Source organism: Jaculus jaculus, chromosome 4, assembly GCF_020740685.1.
Source record: "Jaculus jaculus isolate mJacJac1 chromosome 4, mJacJac1.mat.Y.cur, whole genome shotgun sequence".
Lineage (NCBI taxonomy): Eukaryota > Metazoa > Chordata > Mammalia > Rodentia > Dipodidae > Jaculus > Jaculus jaculus.
The window spans coordinates 79,378,241-79,393,047 of NC_059105.1; the positions used below are offsets into that span (position 1 = coordinate 79,378,241).

Here is a 14,807-nt window from a genome sequence, read left to right on the forward strand (position 1 = left end):
GAGATTGCTTAGCAGTTGTGGCTCTTGCCTGCTAAGAATAAGGACATAGGTTCAATCCCCAGTACCCATGTAAGCCAGATACACAAGGTGGCATGTGTATATGGAGTTCATTTGCAGTGGCTGGAGGCCCTGGTGCACCCATTCTCTCTTTCTCTTTCTGCTTCTTCCTCTCTCCTTCATCCCCAAATAAAATAAATAAATAAAACATCTGCAGGTATCTGGCTAAATGTATATACTATGCTCACCATACTGTCCAGTTAGCACTTCTCTTAATCTCAATACCCATATATTAAAGCTACTCTTACTTTTGGCTAGAGAAGCTTCTCTGTTCAGATGGCAGTGACCTTGGGATGGCTCAGAAGGCACCATGGTGCTGAGAAGTGACAGAGGAGTGCTCAGCACTGAAATATCTCTATCACACCTTCCAAGGCTCAGGGTCCATGGTGGGAAGAACATAAGAGCCAAAGAGCTCTTCCAAACATAAAATGGCCTGGGTATCCATGACCTCACAGTGTCTGACACTACCTACACATGACCATCATAATAGGAGGAAAAGATGATGACATTAAAATAAAAGATAGACTGATTGAGAGGGGGAAGGGATATGATGGAGCGTGGAGTTTCAAAGGGGAAAGTGTGTGGGAGGGAAGGGAATTACCATGGGATATTGTCTACAATAATGGAAGTTGTCAATAAAAAATAAATAAATAAAAAGATTTGAAGACTATGATTGTTTTTTTTTTTTTTTTTTTTACATTCAGCTGTAACTCTGGTATTCATGGCTTTAAAAAGAAGAGAAAAGCAGTGGTATGTAAGAAAGCTAGCTTGCCTTACCATGCATCCAACAAAACTTGCTATATGCAAAACTGTAGGTTAAGCAAATCATTAAAGATTTATGTACTACTTAGACAATCTTAACAAGATTATGGAGATTCAAGAAGTGACTATACTCCCCTTTTATGGTAGCACAGAGCATAGAGAAAAGTACTTTAAAAAATATACAGCAGATATAAATTCCAGCCCTGGGTTGAACTCTGATGGTTTCAAATGTCAAGGCTGTTTGTGTTAACAAGAAACTGTTATAAATGAGGGTAAGTACGTATAGATGGTATGAACTTAGTATTGGTCAGTGTGTCCAAGGAGAAACAGCAATGTTAATTCAATGAATGAAATGTTTATTGAATGATTATTATATGCCAGATACAGGATTGGTCCTTAATAAGTCTTTTCAACCCTGAAATTGTGTGTTTGGCCCTTTATGGATATAGCAAGTTGTATACTTTACCAGTTCACTAAAAAACGGTATAAAATACCTTCCCTGTCTTTTTTCCCTATTCTTTAATGAGAAAATACATAAAAAGGCATTTTGTAAGGGGTAGCATTTTTGTACATGTAGTGTCCCTATATATCAATACAGGTAAGTCTGAAAAAATATAAATGTTTTTAGAAGTTCTGTACTTTCTGTTGCCTTTTTTTCTAGCCTAGAAGAGTCTTGACAGGATTTTCATAATAATTCTGTGGTTGACACATTGTTTTATCAGCCACTAGATTGGGAAGTTGAAGGGAGGGTGTTTCTGGGAGTATGTGTTTAATATAGTGCCAATGTCTGGGAGTGTTCCTTACAGTTTGGAATTAGGAATTGCTGATGTCATGATCAGTCACAGTGTCATGACAACACCAGAATTTCCTCATTTGCCTTCTCTTTGCCTGGGGAGTATCAATTTGCCACAGGTCTGTCGTCAGTACACCCCATGTGTTAAGTGGATTAGATAACCTAGAACTAGTCGTTCTTAAAAACATTTAGGGTGGGGAATTTTTATAAGCTCCTTAGGTATCCTATTTCAGGATTGTAAACTACATATCCTAATGTTAGAAAGTTTCTCTTCATACATATTCAACTGAGTAGAAACCCATTTGTAATTCTATATGTTCTTGCTTTAATGTAATTCAGTGGAGAATGAAAAGCTTTTCACTGTTCTCATTTATGTGAAGGATGTCATTAATTATTTTAGTATCTTCCTTTTCAGGTGGCATAGATCTAATTTAATGATCTTAGCTAGTGAAGAGAAAGCAGCTGTTTTTATTTATTTTCTTCCATTTTGGGATGCTTTAAGCTGCCTTCCTGTTATGGGTCTGCCCTGACATTCAGGAATGTCTGATAGTGTAACTGGAACTGGTCGCTGCTCTCAGCCGACACCGGGTTTTGTTTGTCCCAGGTACAGTTGGCTGTGCACTGTCCAAGTTGTCATTCATCTCAGTGAGTTTTACTCACGGGAAGGATATGGTTAGTCCAGGCTTGAATTAATTTTGTTTTCTATGATCTAAAAGATTTTGGCTTTAGTTTTTGACTAATTTTGTTGATTTCCTAAGTACTCTCTGTCTCTTCCCAGATCCTAAAGCAAGAGGTAGCAATTTTCCCAGCTCACAGCCCTTCCTTTCTGCAGCTGTTGCTTTTCCCCAACTTGTTCGCATACATAGATGATTATCTTACTTCTAGCTCTTTAGGTAAATTAATTTCAAAAATTACTAGTAATAACTCTCCTTCATAACTTATAAGTTGTATAATTCATAGAAATTTCCTTGAGTTATCTTGAAATGATCTGAAAATAAGCCATTATTATTTTTAGGCTTGCCCATATTCATGGAGACCAAAAGCTTTCCTCAATGAAAGAGGATAGAGGATTGAGGCTTCCATCTGGATAATTCAGGCAAACAGCAACCCACAGTATATGGAAAGCGACCTTCTCTTTGTCCCACTTTCACAAGCAGTTGACTTAATTTTTCTGCAGAATGTGATGTACAGGTACAAATTCGTTGTTGTACAAACCAAAACAAAATGAAATCTTGAAGTTTAAATGAGCCATTTACAAGGATATTTTTTGCAATAGAATGAGCCACTTGCTATTTTACATAAAGAAAGTATGAAATCTTTTATTATTTGCTTAATTTATTTTGCAGAAAGGTCTCATTCTATTCCGCGCTGACCTGGAGCTCATTCTGTAGTCCAATTGTCCTTGAATTCATGGCTCCAATCTCAGCCTCCTGACTGCTGGGGTTACAGGCATGAGCCCCCATGTCTGGCTAACAAATTTTATCTTTTAGAGGATTCTTATGCCAGAAATTTGAGTGAACATTCAAATTTTATTAAATTCTTCAAGAACTGAAGAATAAATCATTGTGCCCCTAAATTTTTTGTCTGTAAATTGAGTGAATTTAAAATATGTTTCTTCTTAGTGATTATTGTTCTAGTGATTAAGGTTTTAATGGCTCTATAATTTCATAATGAAGCTAAGCTGTAATATAGTCTCATATTTTTTTTTGAGAAAAAGTATGTCATTAGTTTCAATTCAGAATTGTAGATGTACCTTTCATCTAAATATTATCTTGGCATGGAGTAAATAGTTTTCCCTGCCTTTCTCCCAACTGTACCTCCCAAAATTTCCCCTCAAAATAAAACTGGTTGACAGAGAGAAGTTGTTCCTTAGCAACCATTAAAGTGAGATCTAGGCATTAGGTTGGGCAAAAAATACATATGTGTACAATTCAGCATATGTTCTAATACTGAAAAGTTTGCCTTCAAAATCAACTGAATAGAAATTCAATGTACAGAAACACCTGAACTTAAGCTCAGGTTACATTCTGACAAGCCCAGTGTAATTTGTAATTTGAAAATGCAGTATGCCTAGTATAGTGAGCAGCACTGCTCAGCCACAGAGCACTGTGGAGAGGATTGGTCCTTTCCACTTGTGACCTTGTGGCTGATGGATAGCTACAGCTCTCTGCCAGTGCCCAGCATCCGAGAGAAAACTGCACCATAACTTGTATGTCACCAGTAGCTAATAGTAATATAACCATCGTTAGGACTATTGGAGACAGGACTTTGGAGAGAGGAAAGTTAAAACCATGATTGGATCTGTGACTTTGAGTAAAACGGGGCAGTCCTTCTCCCATGGATAGTGTGTGTAGTGTTTAGAAAATGTGTGGAATAAAGTAGTTACTTCATCGATGACAGCAGGCTAGTGAAGTCTGTGCAGAGAAGCAGCTGCAGGGCAAAACTGATTTCTTCTACTTTGCTCACTAGGAGGTTTAAGAGTCACTTAAACATGGTTTCTTGTCAGATTCTTGAGAGTACAGCTATGTTTATGATGTTCTATGTAGGTTCTAGGATTATAGCTACGGTTTTATTTTATTGTGGTGTTTTAATTTTTATAAACATGCAATTCTGTATGTGTCTAGGGGGACTTTATGTCTAGAATAAATTTTTCAGATTTTTTTAAATGCAAAATATTAAATAATAGAAACTATTGTTCTATTTTGGAAATATGGTATTTTATCAGCTCTATTTTATACAAGGAAAGTAAGGAAATAAAGAGTTTGCTGATCCCATATACTTTTCTTCTGATTTGCTAGGAGCCAGAAGTTTGTGAGCTTTTAAACACAGACTCTTAAATGTGAATAGTTTTGTATTTTATTTTCTTCACACTGTGAACTACGTACACTAACCAATTCTGTGTGGCTATATTTTATGTGCTAAGGGTTGTAATTTGAACATGTTGTTGAGCGAAGTTTTGTTTTTTTCCTTTCTGTTTTCAATCTGACTCACATAAAGCAGGGTCCTTGTGAAGCTCCAGCGAGTGATAGGAGCACAAAGCATAGTGATGGGCAGCTCTCGTCGTGGTAGAGGCGTGCTAAGCTTTGTTTGTTTATATGCTTTCGGTATTTTGAAGCAGTGTCTTACTGCTGCCCAAACTGATCTGGACATCATTCTGTAGCCCAAGCTGGCCTCAAACTCATAGTGATCCTCCTACTTCAGCCTCCCAAGCACTGGAACTAAAGGTGTGAACCACCAAAGCCAGCGAGGTGTTCTGTTCTTCATTGGACAGCCGCTTTTTCAGGGATCAGCTTCTTCACTGCACTTCGGTTTTAGCCATTTGATTCAAACGTTCCTCTTTTGCAAATGTTCTCTTTTTAGGGAGCTTATCAATTAGTGATGATCTCAGCTTTGATAACCTCATATTTCGCCACTTCTCATACCAGCCTACAAGTTCCATTTCTGTTTCTCTGGTCATCCACATTGTGCTTCTTCCTATGCAGTCCCCAAACAAAACATTAAAACAGCTGACCATCCCATGCTCATGTACATCCTGTATCTATCTCTCCCTGTTGTGGATTCCCATAGCACATTATTGTCTGAACCACTCACCTGGCAACTTTCCACGTAAGGTCTTGAATTTTTGGTGCACAGCATCTTTGGTGTTATAGCGGTTACAAGTACTTAGTTGGGAACTGGAGCACCATTTATAAGTTTTTTGGTTGTTTTTTTTTTTTATCTATCATTACAAGCTAAATGGAGTGTGCACGACTGACTCTTTTAACCCTACATATGTCTAGATTTTAACCCGAGTCTGGTATTACTTTTGAGCTCTTTGGGTGTGTGAATGGGTATTCTTACCTTTTCCCTTCATCAGCACATTTACCCTCATAACCTTTCCATCGTCATAGGACTGTTTTGTGGATGTGAAATGAAAATGTAAATGATTTAAAAAAAATCAAAGTCTCACTTTAAAATAGTTGCTATGGGATAAATGTCTTCTCATCTCAGATCCTCAGATTCCAGTAGGAGCCTCCTCACCTGTCTGCATCTCCCCTGGGAGCTGGTGGGCCTCTGCACGTACATTGCCCCATCCTTGGTCCTTGTTTGTCCGCTCCACCCGCTGCACACAGTACAGGCTCTGATATTGCCCAGTCTTCTCTCGTGAAGTAGTTCTGCTTCACAACATAGTTTCTTTACAGAAAACTTGTCAATAAATGAATAAAAGCAAGCTTTAGCATGTAAGGCTTTTAAAATTTTTTTAAAGGTTTAAAAAATATTTTTATTTATATTTATTTGAGAAAGCAGGACAGGTAGAGAGAATTGGTGGTCCAGGGCCTCCAGCCACTGCAAACAAACTCCAGATGCATGCACTACCTTGTGCAACTGGCTTATGTGGGTTATGGGGAATCGAACCTGGGTCCTTTGGCTGTGCAGGCTTAACTGCTAAGTCATCTCTCCAGCCCTTGAAATAAACCTTTTGCTAGACTTTTGTTTTGTTTTTACCTGTTGACATTGTGGTTATACAGCCTTAGAGAGCATGTCATTTAACAAATAGGTGTGGAAATTTACTTCTTTATTGTTTCCTCTCTATGCTTGCCATCGAGTTTCTCTATACCCTTGTCCCTGTTTTGTGATGGTCAGTCAGTCTTACTAAGCATCATAAATGATACAGCCCACCCACTTACATTTATAAACCACTAATATAAGCCTGGATAAACAATAATAACAGCTGCAATTTATTGAGTCTGGCAATCTTTTGGTATATGGTACTTTCAGTGTACAATCCCATGCAGACATTCTTGGACCCAGAGAGGCCATGAAACTTGCCCTAGTCCATGTGAGTACTAAGCAAGGAGCTAGAATATGAGGCCACATGTTTGGCTCTGTTTCACTTTTGTCCCTTGGATTACAAAGTTCAGATTCCTGAAGCCCATCTGGGTGGGATGTTGTTTAAATGTGGACGCGGTGTTTGAGGGCTTGCAAGTCTGAAGAGACAAAGCGGCTCTGGGAAGTGCTCATCTGCTCCTGGCTTCTGCTCTACTACTCTCTGCCTGCTGCCAGTCAGCTTCCTGTTTACTCATAGTTTCTGCTTCCTCATAACCTTGGCTTGCATAGGTTTTGGCTTGTAGTGGCCTCTACTCTACCCACTGGCACTCATGTTGTTTCTGCCTCGTTACTAGCTGGTTCAGCCCTTGGAGTTTTCTGAATCAAATTCCCAAGGGTGAGAATCAGATTGATCCTGCTCATGTTTTCAACCCCAGCCAGGTCATAGGTCCCTGGCCAGTGTGGGGATCAGCTGTCTTTGGGGCAGGTTCTTACAGCTTTACTAGGAGCTCAGGTGTGGGGGAAGGATGTAGGACAGCCCCCACCATCGTCTTGGTTTCCCTTCCACGAGGATATGAGGCTCCAGGACAGGCTCTAAAGCTCCAGTTCTCACCCGACAACTTACAGTTTCTCTGGGCTGTTTCATTACTTTTCCTGCTTTAAAATATTGTCTCAAAGGTCTGTAGACTGTTATAGATGACCTTCACTAAAATGAGCCCTGTGATTGTTCTTACAGCTGCGTGCTTGTGAACACTCTATAATTAATTACACATTATACAAACGGTTTCATATTGTTGTTATTTTCCTTAAGCTGGAGCCTTTGGATTTGAATGACCTCATTATATTATATGCTTTTTGAACATTGTAGATCAAGCTTTCCCCCTCTTTATAATGCTTTACTTAGTTAAGAGGACAGATCTACTTAACTTTGGAACTTTTGAACCCTGGTGGGAATTGGATTTTAAAAACGCATGCCTATGTTCACTTCTTTTGACCATTCATCATTATACTACATATTCTATGTTGTTGAATTTTAAATATTTATTGTAGTCTTAAAGACAGTCTTTTAAATATTCTTTTAGTATTTTTAATATATCTTACTATTTAGTATCAGAATTCTTTGTGCATTTAAATTTTTAAAGTTTTATTTGGTTTTTCAATTCACTAGCCCTGGCTGACCTGGAATTCACAATGTTGTCTCAAGGTGGCCTCAAATTCATGTTGATCCTCTTACCTCTGCCTCCTGAGTGCTGGAATTAAAGGCATGTGCCACCATGCCCAGCAAAATTTTACCATGTCTTAAAATTATCTCCTTACCTGTAGAACTGCCACAGGCTATCCCATCAAGTGTTGACATTCAGGAATAGCACAGGATTCAGTGGGTCATGACCTGGAATATCATGATCTGAGAACAAAACTATAAAAAAGTTAATCTATGCTTTTACTCTTTGGTTTTCATGATGGTTTTCCTAAGAGACCAGTCATGATAGCTGATGAGAGTGGGAGGTGCGTGCCTTGAGCAGTAATAAGTCCTTGGGAAAAAGCACTTTCAATTTGAACAGTTGTAACTAAAACTGTGCACTTTATACTTCCTTATACTTTTCCCTTCTGAAAGTTAGCTAGCTCTGCTCTGATCGCTAATCACTTTAAGGGACAGATATTCTTCTGTGACTATTGTCTAGTGAGTTCTTATTTGCTCCTTGCAAACTTAGTACTCTGCTCAGAATACATTCCTTTGTTGCCTTTTTTTAAAGTGAAAAGAATAAGGAATTCCATGTGTGTTTTGTGTAAATGGTTGTTTATAATAGGCGAAATTTACTAATTCTCATTACTTTCACTGGAGGGTGTTGGAGCTTTGGGGAGTATGGGAGCAGCCTACTAAGTCGTCAGCAGGATATCTGGACTGAGTATTTTTCAATTTCGTGTTGCCAGGAAAGCCCTTGAATGGCCACACCTTTGCTAAAAAGTGGATGTCCCAAAAGGAAACTGCTTTCCTTGTGACAGCCAGCCAGAAATTGAGTCCCTTCACCTCTTAGGCTGGAACTTTTTTATGATCATAGCAGATGGGCCTTTCTAGGAAGGTGTTAGAAGCCAAGGAAGACCTCTGTAATGCGTACTATAGAGGTGTTGCCTTGGAACCAGCCAACTTGAAAGATGGCAACCTGTCCCAGGGGCCTATCCGGAGATGATGCACGCGCCCTGACCGCTTGCTAACGAGGCCTAGGCATCTCCGCATCTCGGAGGCTCTGGGTCTTATACATCCACAGAGAAGTGACAGAGGAGCAAAGGGCAGCTGGAAGAGTAGTTTTAGATCATTTCCACTGGGAAACAAAGGAAATTACTTCCTGCCTCTTTCTGTTTTCAGGGAGGGCAGGCTTCCCCACGGATGGCTCTATATGATTTTCGCTGTCTTTCTGATACTGTCACGTTGAAGCGAAGCTTGTCACTCTGGCAGAGGGATTGAAATACTAGTTTCCCATGTGCGTTTGGGTGAGGGGCTGGGGTGAGGAGCCCGGTTTTCTTTGTAAAACTGTAGCATGTGAGTTGGGGAAAACAAGGATTTGCTGAGCTGTGCCGAAGGCTGACTTGTTCTGTGGAAGTAGGAGTCATTATCCGCACCTTTACTAGACAGGGGTCTAAGTACCGGCCATGGAGGAATGGGAAGCATGGTGGTCAGGTGCTTCCTATCCAAGTGTCAGTGAGACTCCCCAAGCGATGACCTTAAAAGGGGTTTCGAAGTGGGGAGCAAAGCTGCCTCCAGTGCTTGGGCCACCGGGAGAAACCGAGGAAGGGAAGGGGCTTGGCTGCTCCCAGGAACGTGCCGCACGCGGGGAGCCAGACCCAACCATTGCACGGGAGCGGGGGCGTCAGCGACGCCCCGGCCCGCGTAGCCAGGACCCGGGGTCCCGAGCCCGGGAGGCCGAGAGCTGGGGGCCGGCGGGCGGGCCGAGCGGCGGGCGCGGCGCCCAGCGGGCGGGCGGGTCTGGGCGCGGCGCGAGGCGGTGCGCGGCCGCTTCCCCGCCCCCGGGCCGGCGCGCTCTCGGGGCGGTGGTTGAGGCCGTGGTAGGTGGGGACGCGGCGGCGCTGCTCCTCCGCTGCCGCCGGGGAGAATCGGCGGCGCCGCCAAGCTCCGCGCGCGCCAACTCCGTCCGTCCGTTCGTCCGTCCGTCCGTCCGGTCCATGGCACGCAGGGCGGCGGCCCCCGGAGCTGCTCGAGTGTCGCCGGCCGCCCGTGCCGCGCCGTACTTTTAGGTCCGGAGCCGAGAAGTGAGCGAGCAAGCGAGCGGAGTCCCGGGCTGCAGCCCCCGCCGGCCGCCGCCGCGCGGCGAGAGGGAGTTCCCGGAGCGAAGCGGCCGCGGCGCCGGCCCCCGCCCGCGCCCTCCTCCCCCGCGCCCAGGGCCCCGCGCCCGCCGCGATCCGCGATGATCTTCCCCAGCGGCGGCGGCGGCGGCGGCGGCGGCAACCCCGGGCCCGGCGGCAGCTGCAGGACGCCCTACCGCAAGCAGGTGAGGCGGCGGCCGGGGATGCCGCCGAGGCCGCCCGCCGCGCTCCACAAAGGGAGGCAGCGCTCGGCACGGCCCGGCCCGGCTGCGCTCCGCCGCCCGGGGAAAGCGGGCTGGGCGGTGACCTGGTTTCCGAAAAGAGGCTGCTGACGGGGACCGCCCTGGCCCGGTGACCCTGAGCCGCGCAGATGCCCCGGTCCCGGCCGGCCCGACCGACCGGGTGGGACGTGGAGGAGCGGGAGAGGCGAGGGGGGACCAGGGCGGGGAGGTGGCGAGGACCCGGGCGCGCGGGGCCGGGCCGGGGTGGGGGGCTTCGTCCGGCTCCGCAACAAGTTTGGGGTTTTCCCGGAGACCTTTGTGTGAGAGAGGAGTGCGGGGATGAGTCTGAACATCGGTTTGGCTGCTTCACTTGGAACCTGTCTGATTCGTAGAGAACCCGGAAGACGAGAGAGAGAGAGAGAGAGAGGAGAGAGGAGAGAGGGAGGGGGAGAGAGAGAGAGAGAGGGAGGGAGGGAGGGAGGGAGGGAGGGAGGGAGGGGGAGAGAGAGAGAGAGAGAGAGAAGGAGGGAGGGAGGGAGAGAGAGAGGAAGAGAGAGGGAGGAAGGGGGGAGAGAGAGGGAGGAAGAGAGAGAGAGAGAGGGAGAGAGAGATCGCGCGTGTGCGTTCGCGCGCGCCCCCTCCCTATTTAAAAAAAGAAGAAAGAAAGAAAAGAAAAAGAAACAGGAACTTCTACTGTCACTTTCTCAAGGTTTTCAGTTTTCAGAAGCACAGGGAAATCCTGTGACATCCTAGTTTCAGAGATACTGGGGTAAGCCTGAGTCATACACACGCCTTTTCCTATTTTAATTCGGTTTCATACATTTTTTAGCAGATTGGACGCCAAAGGCACTTGAGCGGTTAGATCAGAATCCCCTGGCGGGGAAAGGAGTGGAGCTGGAGCCTATAGTTATGGCCTTTTGTTTTGTTTTTCATCCTTGTTTTTAAAAGAAGGTTACTGAAGCCATGTTGTGATAAATCTCACAGCGCCTTTCCGCAGCAGCAATAACAAAACCTAGCTTTAAATTATGTTAAAAATGTGCAGGTCTGTTTAGAAAAGGTTAAACTGATTTAGAGGTCAGTGGCAAAATGCTTGTTGAAAAATCAAAGGCAGGATTGCAGATCTTTTTCCTCCATAATAAATCTCCTGTCTACATCCTTAGCCACAGAGACAAATCAATTAAGTTATTATCCCAATAATGATATGAGCAAACTGAATCCTCCCATGCAGACGGTGTTCTATTGAAAGCTAGACCTAATGACAGTGATGCCTGGTGGCTTTCCTGGGGATGTTCACAGGATTCAGTCTTTAGTCTCTTTCTACAAGTCATTTTTAAAAAGTGTGTCATAGTGTAAGTCTATCTGAAGTATTTTGGCAGTGCAAAAAAAGTATTTTCTGTTTTATACTCTTTAGGGTTTCTTTCTCTTTCTTTCTTTTTGGTATGCTAATTTCCCTGTAAAAGCAACAAATGCACTGTGGTTTGTGTGTCCTCCATGTGGAAGTCACTGCAACTTTTACCTGGATTAAGAAATCCACTCTTTTGATTAAAAAAATAAAATAAAATTTGTATCGGCAACTGGGCCAACATACATGCCAGTATTGTCAGAATTCATAAACAGGCATCTCTAAACTCACTTCATGTGGCTTCATTTAAAATAAGTGCCCTCAGATGTTGCATGCTGACATCAACTTCAGAAGTGAAGCCAATTTACAATAAATATTCTCCCAGCCCCTCCTTCCCCTGCCCACCTCTCTCTACCTGAAAAGATGGCTAATTATGTTAGGGCCTTGTGTATTCATTTATTTGTTGTCAAAACCCAGCAGGGTGTTAGCTCTGAAATGGGAAAAGGCTCTGAGGGCGAGGCCTTTTGCTGAGAGGGGATGGAGGTTTGTGTGTGGAGGGGGGACAGCCTGCTGGCTGGAGCACGCTGATAAGATGCTCGCTTTTCACAGAGCTCTCCTTAGATTCAAAGACTAAAAGGGCTGACTGAATCAGAAAAACAAACAGACTTTCTTCTTTCTATAGGCAAAGAAAGAAATGAATGTGTAGGCATTATACAGACACAAGACCCTGGGTACCAGTGGTATTTGAGTCAAAGGTTTCTTTTGTTAGCATTTAGCCATTCAGTGGAAAAGCACACTTCCAACTCTGGGACCTGGTTACCAGGAGTGACTTCGTGATTTTGTTCTGGCTTAGACTAAATGGGAAATCTAATTAATGCTTTTTATAAGATCTTGTGATGTTAAGCTGGCATCTTTCAGCTCATATTGCTTTGTTCAGTTTGATGACAGAATTGGCAATTTTTAGGTATATAATGCAGTTTGATTTTAATCAGCTGTTAGAGCTGATTTCAGATAATTTACTTGAGGAAAAAATTTGAATGTAAGGAATACTTTAAAAAATCACCTTTGGAGTGCATTCAGTGAGGCAGAACCACTCTTATTATATGTGCATAATAGTAGGGACTAACAATCCTTGAGACCTTTTACCTGCTGGTTGCTGTTCTGAATGCTTTCTATGGGTTAACTGATTTCATCATGTTGGCAGCAGTCTTATAAGGCATAATAGTGTCTGTTTTAAAGTGAACCCCAGGTGCAGTGCCAGGACATGAACCCTGGCTCTTAAGACATCACACTAAAACTCCTGCTTCCACGTACATCTCAGTCAAGGCCTATGTAGCTCTCCATATCATTACCTATGGCCCTTGTCTCTGAAGTCCCAAGTTACGAAGGGGTTCCTTCCACTTTTTGTTGGGGGTGAGGTAGGGTTGGATCATGTTGTAGAAAGAGAAGGATGGAGTAAAAGAGTGGATGATCTGGATGGCCAGTTTTTGGTGTTAGGAAGCAACATTGATGCCCAAATCAATTGGTGACCAACCTTATGTCAGTTCATCTCTTTAACCTGTCTGTACTTTACATATGTAGGAGCCAGCCAGTTTCAGTCCAGGCAGAGGTGGGCGGTACTCATTCTTCTGCTTTTCCCCAAGTGGTGGAGTCAGGGCACCAGGGAGCACTGCTCTCCAGAGTGATCTGGGATAAACAGGATTTTCCTGCATTGCAGGCCTGTGAGTCCATTAGACATACACCTGCTCAGCCCAGGTCAAAGGGATACGCAGTATAGTGGAGCGATAGTCCAGTAGTCGGCATCTAGATGAAGTCTTAGTTAAAAAAAAAATGGGTTTGTTTTGTGTCTGTGCACTGTGACTTGAAGATACATGATATTCCTTAAGCAGATCAGATTTGATCATATAGAATCAGCATCCGCCAAACCAAAGCACCAAACCATTTATTAGGACTTTTGTCCTGTGATAAATGAAAGGATAATAGTCGGTATACTTACAGGTCTTTTAAAAATGGGTATTTCCATTTTTCTTTTGGGTTATGTTTCTTGAATTACTTTTTACTATTTTTCTCCATGTGTCCTTACTGACTTCTTGGACCTGCTTCTTAACATACTTCGTGAAGCCATTTGATTTGATTTCTGCAAATCCTGGCATGCACAGAACCTATTTTTTTTGCTGAGTAGTTTGCTGCCTAGGGCTTGTAATGGAGTTTTGGAGGTGAGTAGATAGGAGAAATTTGTGTGTGGTGTCTCTCTCTCTCTCTTTGCCACTGAGCTTGACTTCATGGATGTACTTGGCAAATGCTACTCATTGTGGTGAGCGCAGTACTTATCTCCTAAATTTAAGTAGATTTGCACAGTTTGCTGCTTTCTTGAAGATTAACTGGGTGTAGCAGCACGTGAGGAATTCAGTGTGATTCGGTGTTTGTTTAGAGGATGACGTACAGACCTGTTGGTTAATCCTCTTCACAAAGTTTCTGTTCACAGTAATTTGTGTTTAGTAGATTGGGTTTTGTTAAAGTTTGTAGATTAAAGTTCTCCATGAAAATGATTTTAGGGAATAGTGTCTAGGCCATCCCCAACTAGTTTGCTTTTTTATTTTTAACACAAAAATAAACATATTCAGAGATTGGAGGATTGGTAGGGGGAAGCAGAGGAAATAAAATCAGTATGTATAAGTAGGATAATGTCCATCTTCTTAATGTTACACTGTCTGTGTGTTTGTCATTCAATAGTATATATGATTCAAGTTGGTTGGGTTTTAAGTGTCTACCCATAGTCCTTTGAAAAGTATGACATCTTCATTAGTGACTGCACATTTCTGCTTTTAGACATGCCTTTTGACTCCATACTCTATTTTCTATAGTTCTCTTCAGGTTTTGAACACATTTTTAGTTCTCCCCTCTTCATTTTAGAGGCAACTGTCAAGAAAACTCACTACAGACTATTAATCATATTTTTGAGCCATTTTTTGGTACAGGAGGAAGGTCTAATTTCCCCCACATATCTAGAATATGTTTCTAAAGTACCCAGCCAAAAAGTGAATGTCATATCCTCTCTCTACCTCAGTTCTATTCCATCCCTATGACATCCACATAACATACAGAAGGACCTGGAAATCAAATGGTCTGGTTGGAGGGAGCCAGGTCTTTGGGATCAAGGGCTGTCTGTGTATGCTACCAGGAAGAAAAAAGGAAAGTCTGTCAAGAGCAGCTGGAACCTCACAGCACTTCCCTGAACTTGGCCTCTCAGAGACATGTGGTGCACAGGATGTCCGGACCTAAGCTTTGGGAATTGTGGCGCTGAAATTGGTCAGTACTCTTTGTTCCAGCAAGGCCTTTCCTCTAGGTTGTCAGATAACCTACTAGATTTTCAGTAAAAATTTGAATTTCAGATAAATTATATATATTTGCATCAGTGTTTCAAATATATTGTACTGTTTATTTTTAGTTGATAAATCCAGCAATCCTATCTTGGGGAGCTCAATTCACTTTTAAAAGCTAGTTA

At 43.0% G+C, this 14,807-nt stretch overlaps 1 protein-coding gene across 5 annotated transcripts in view; it reads left to right on the forward strand.

Annotated features, from left to right (window-relative positions):
- Rbms1 (RNA binding motif single stranded interacting protein 1) overlaps positions 1–14,807 on the forward strand; it is a 219,607-nt gene that overhangs the window by 76,726 nt on the left and 128,074 nt on the right. The window contains exon 1 of one of the 5 annotated variants that reach the window (XM_045148004.1): positions 9,856–9,924. The exons of the other annotated variants lie outside the window; for them this stretch is intronic. The gene's annotated coding sequence lies outside the window, so the exon portion shown is untranslated. Of the gene's footprint in view, positions 1–9,855; positions 9,925–14,807 lie in introns of those variants that run through there. 5 annotated transcript variants of the gene reach the window in all.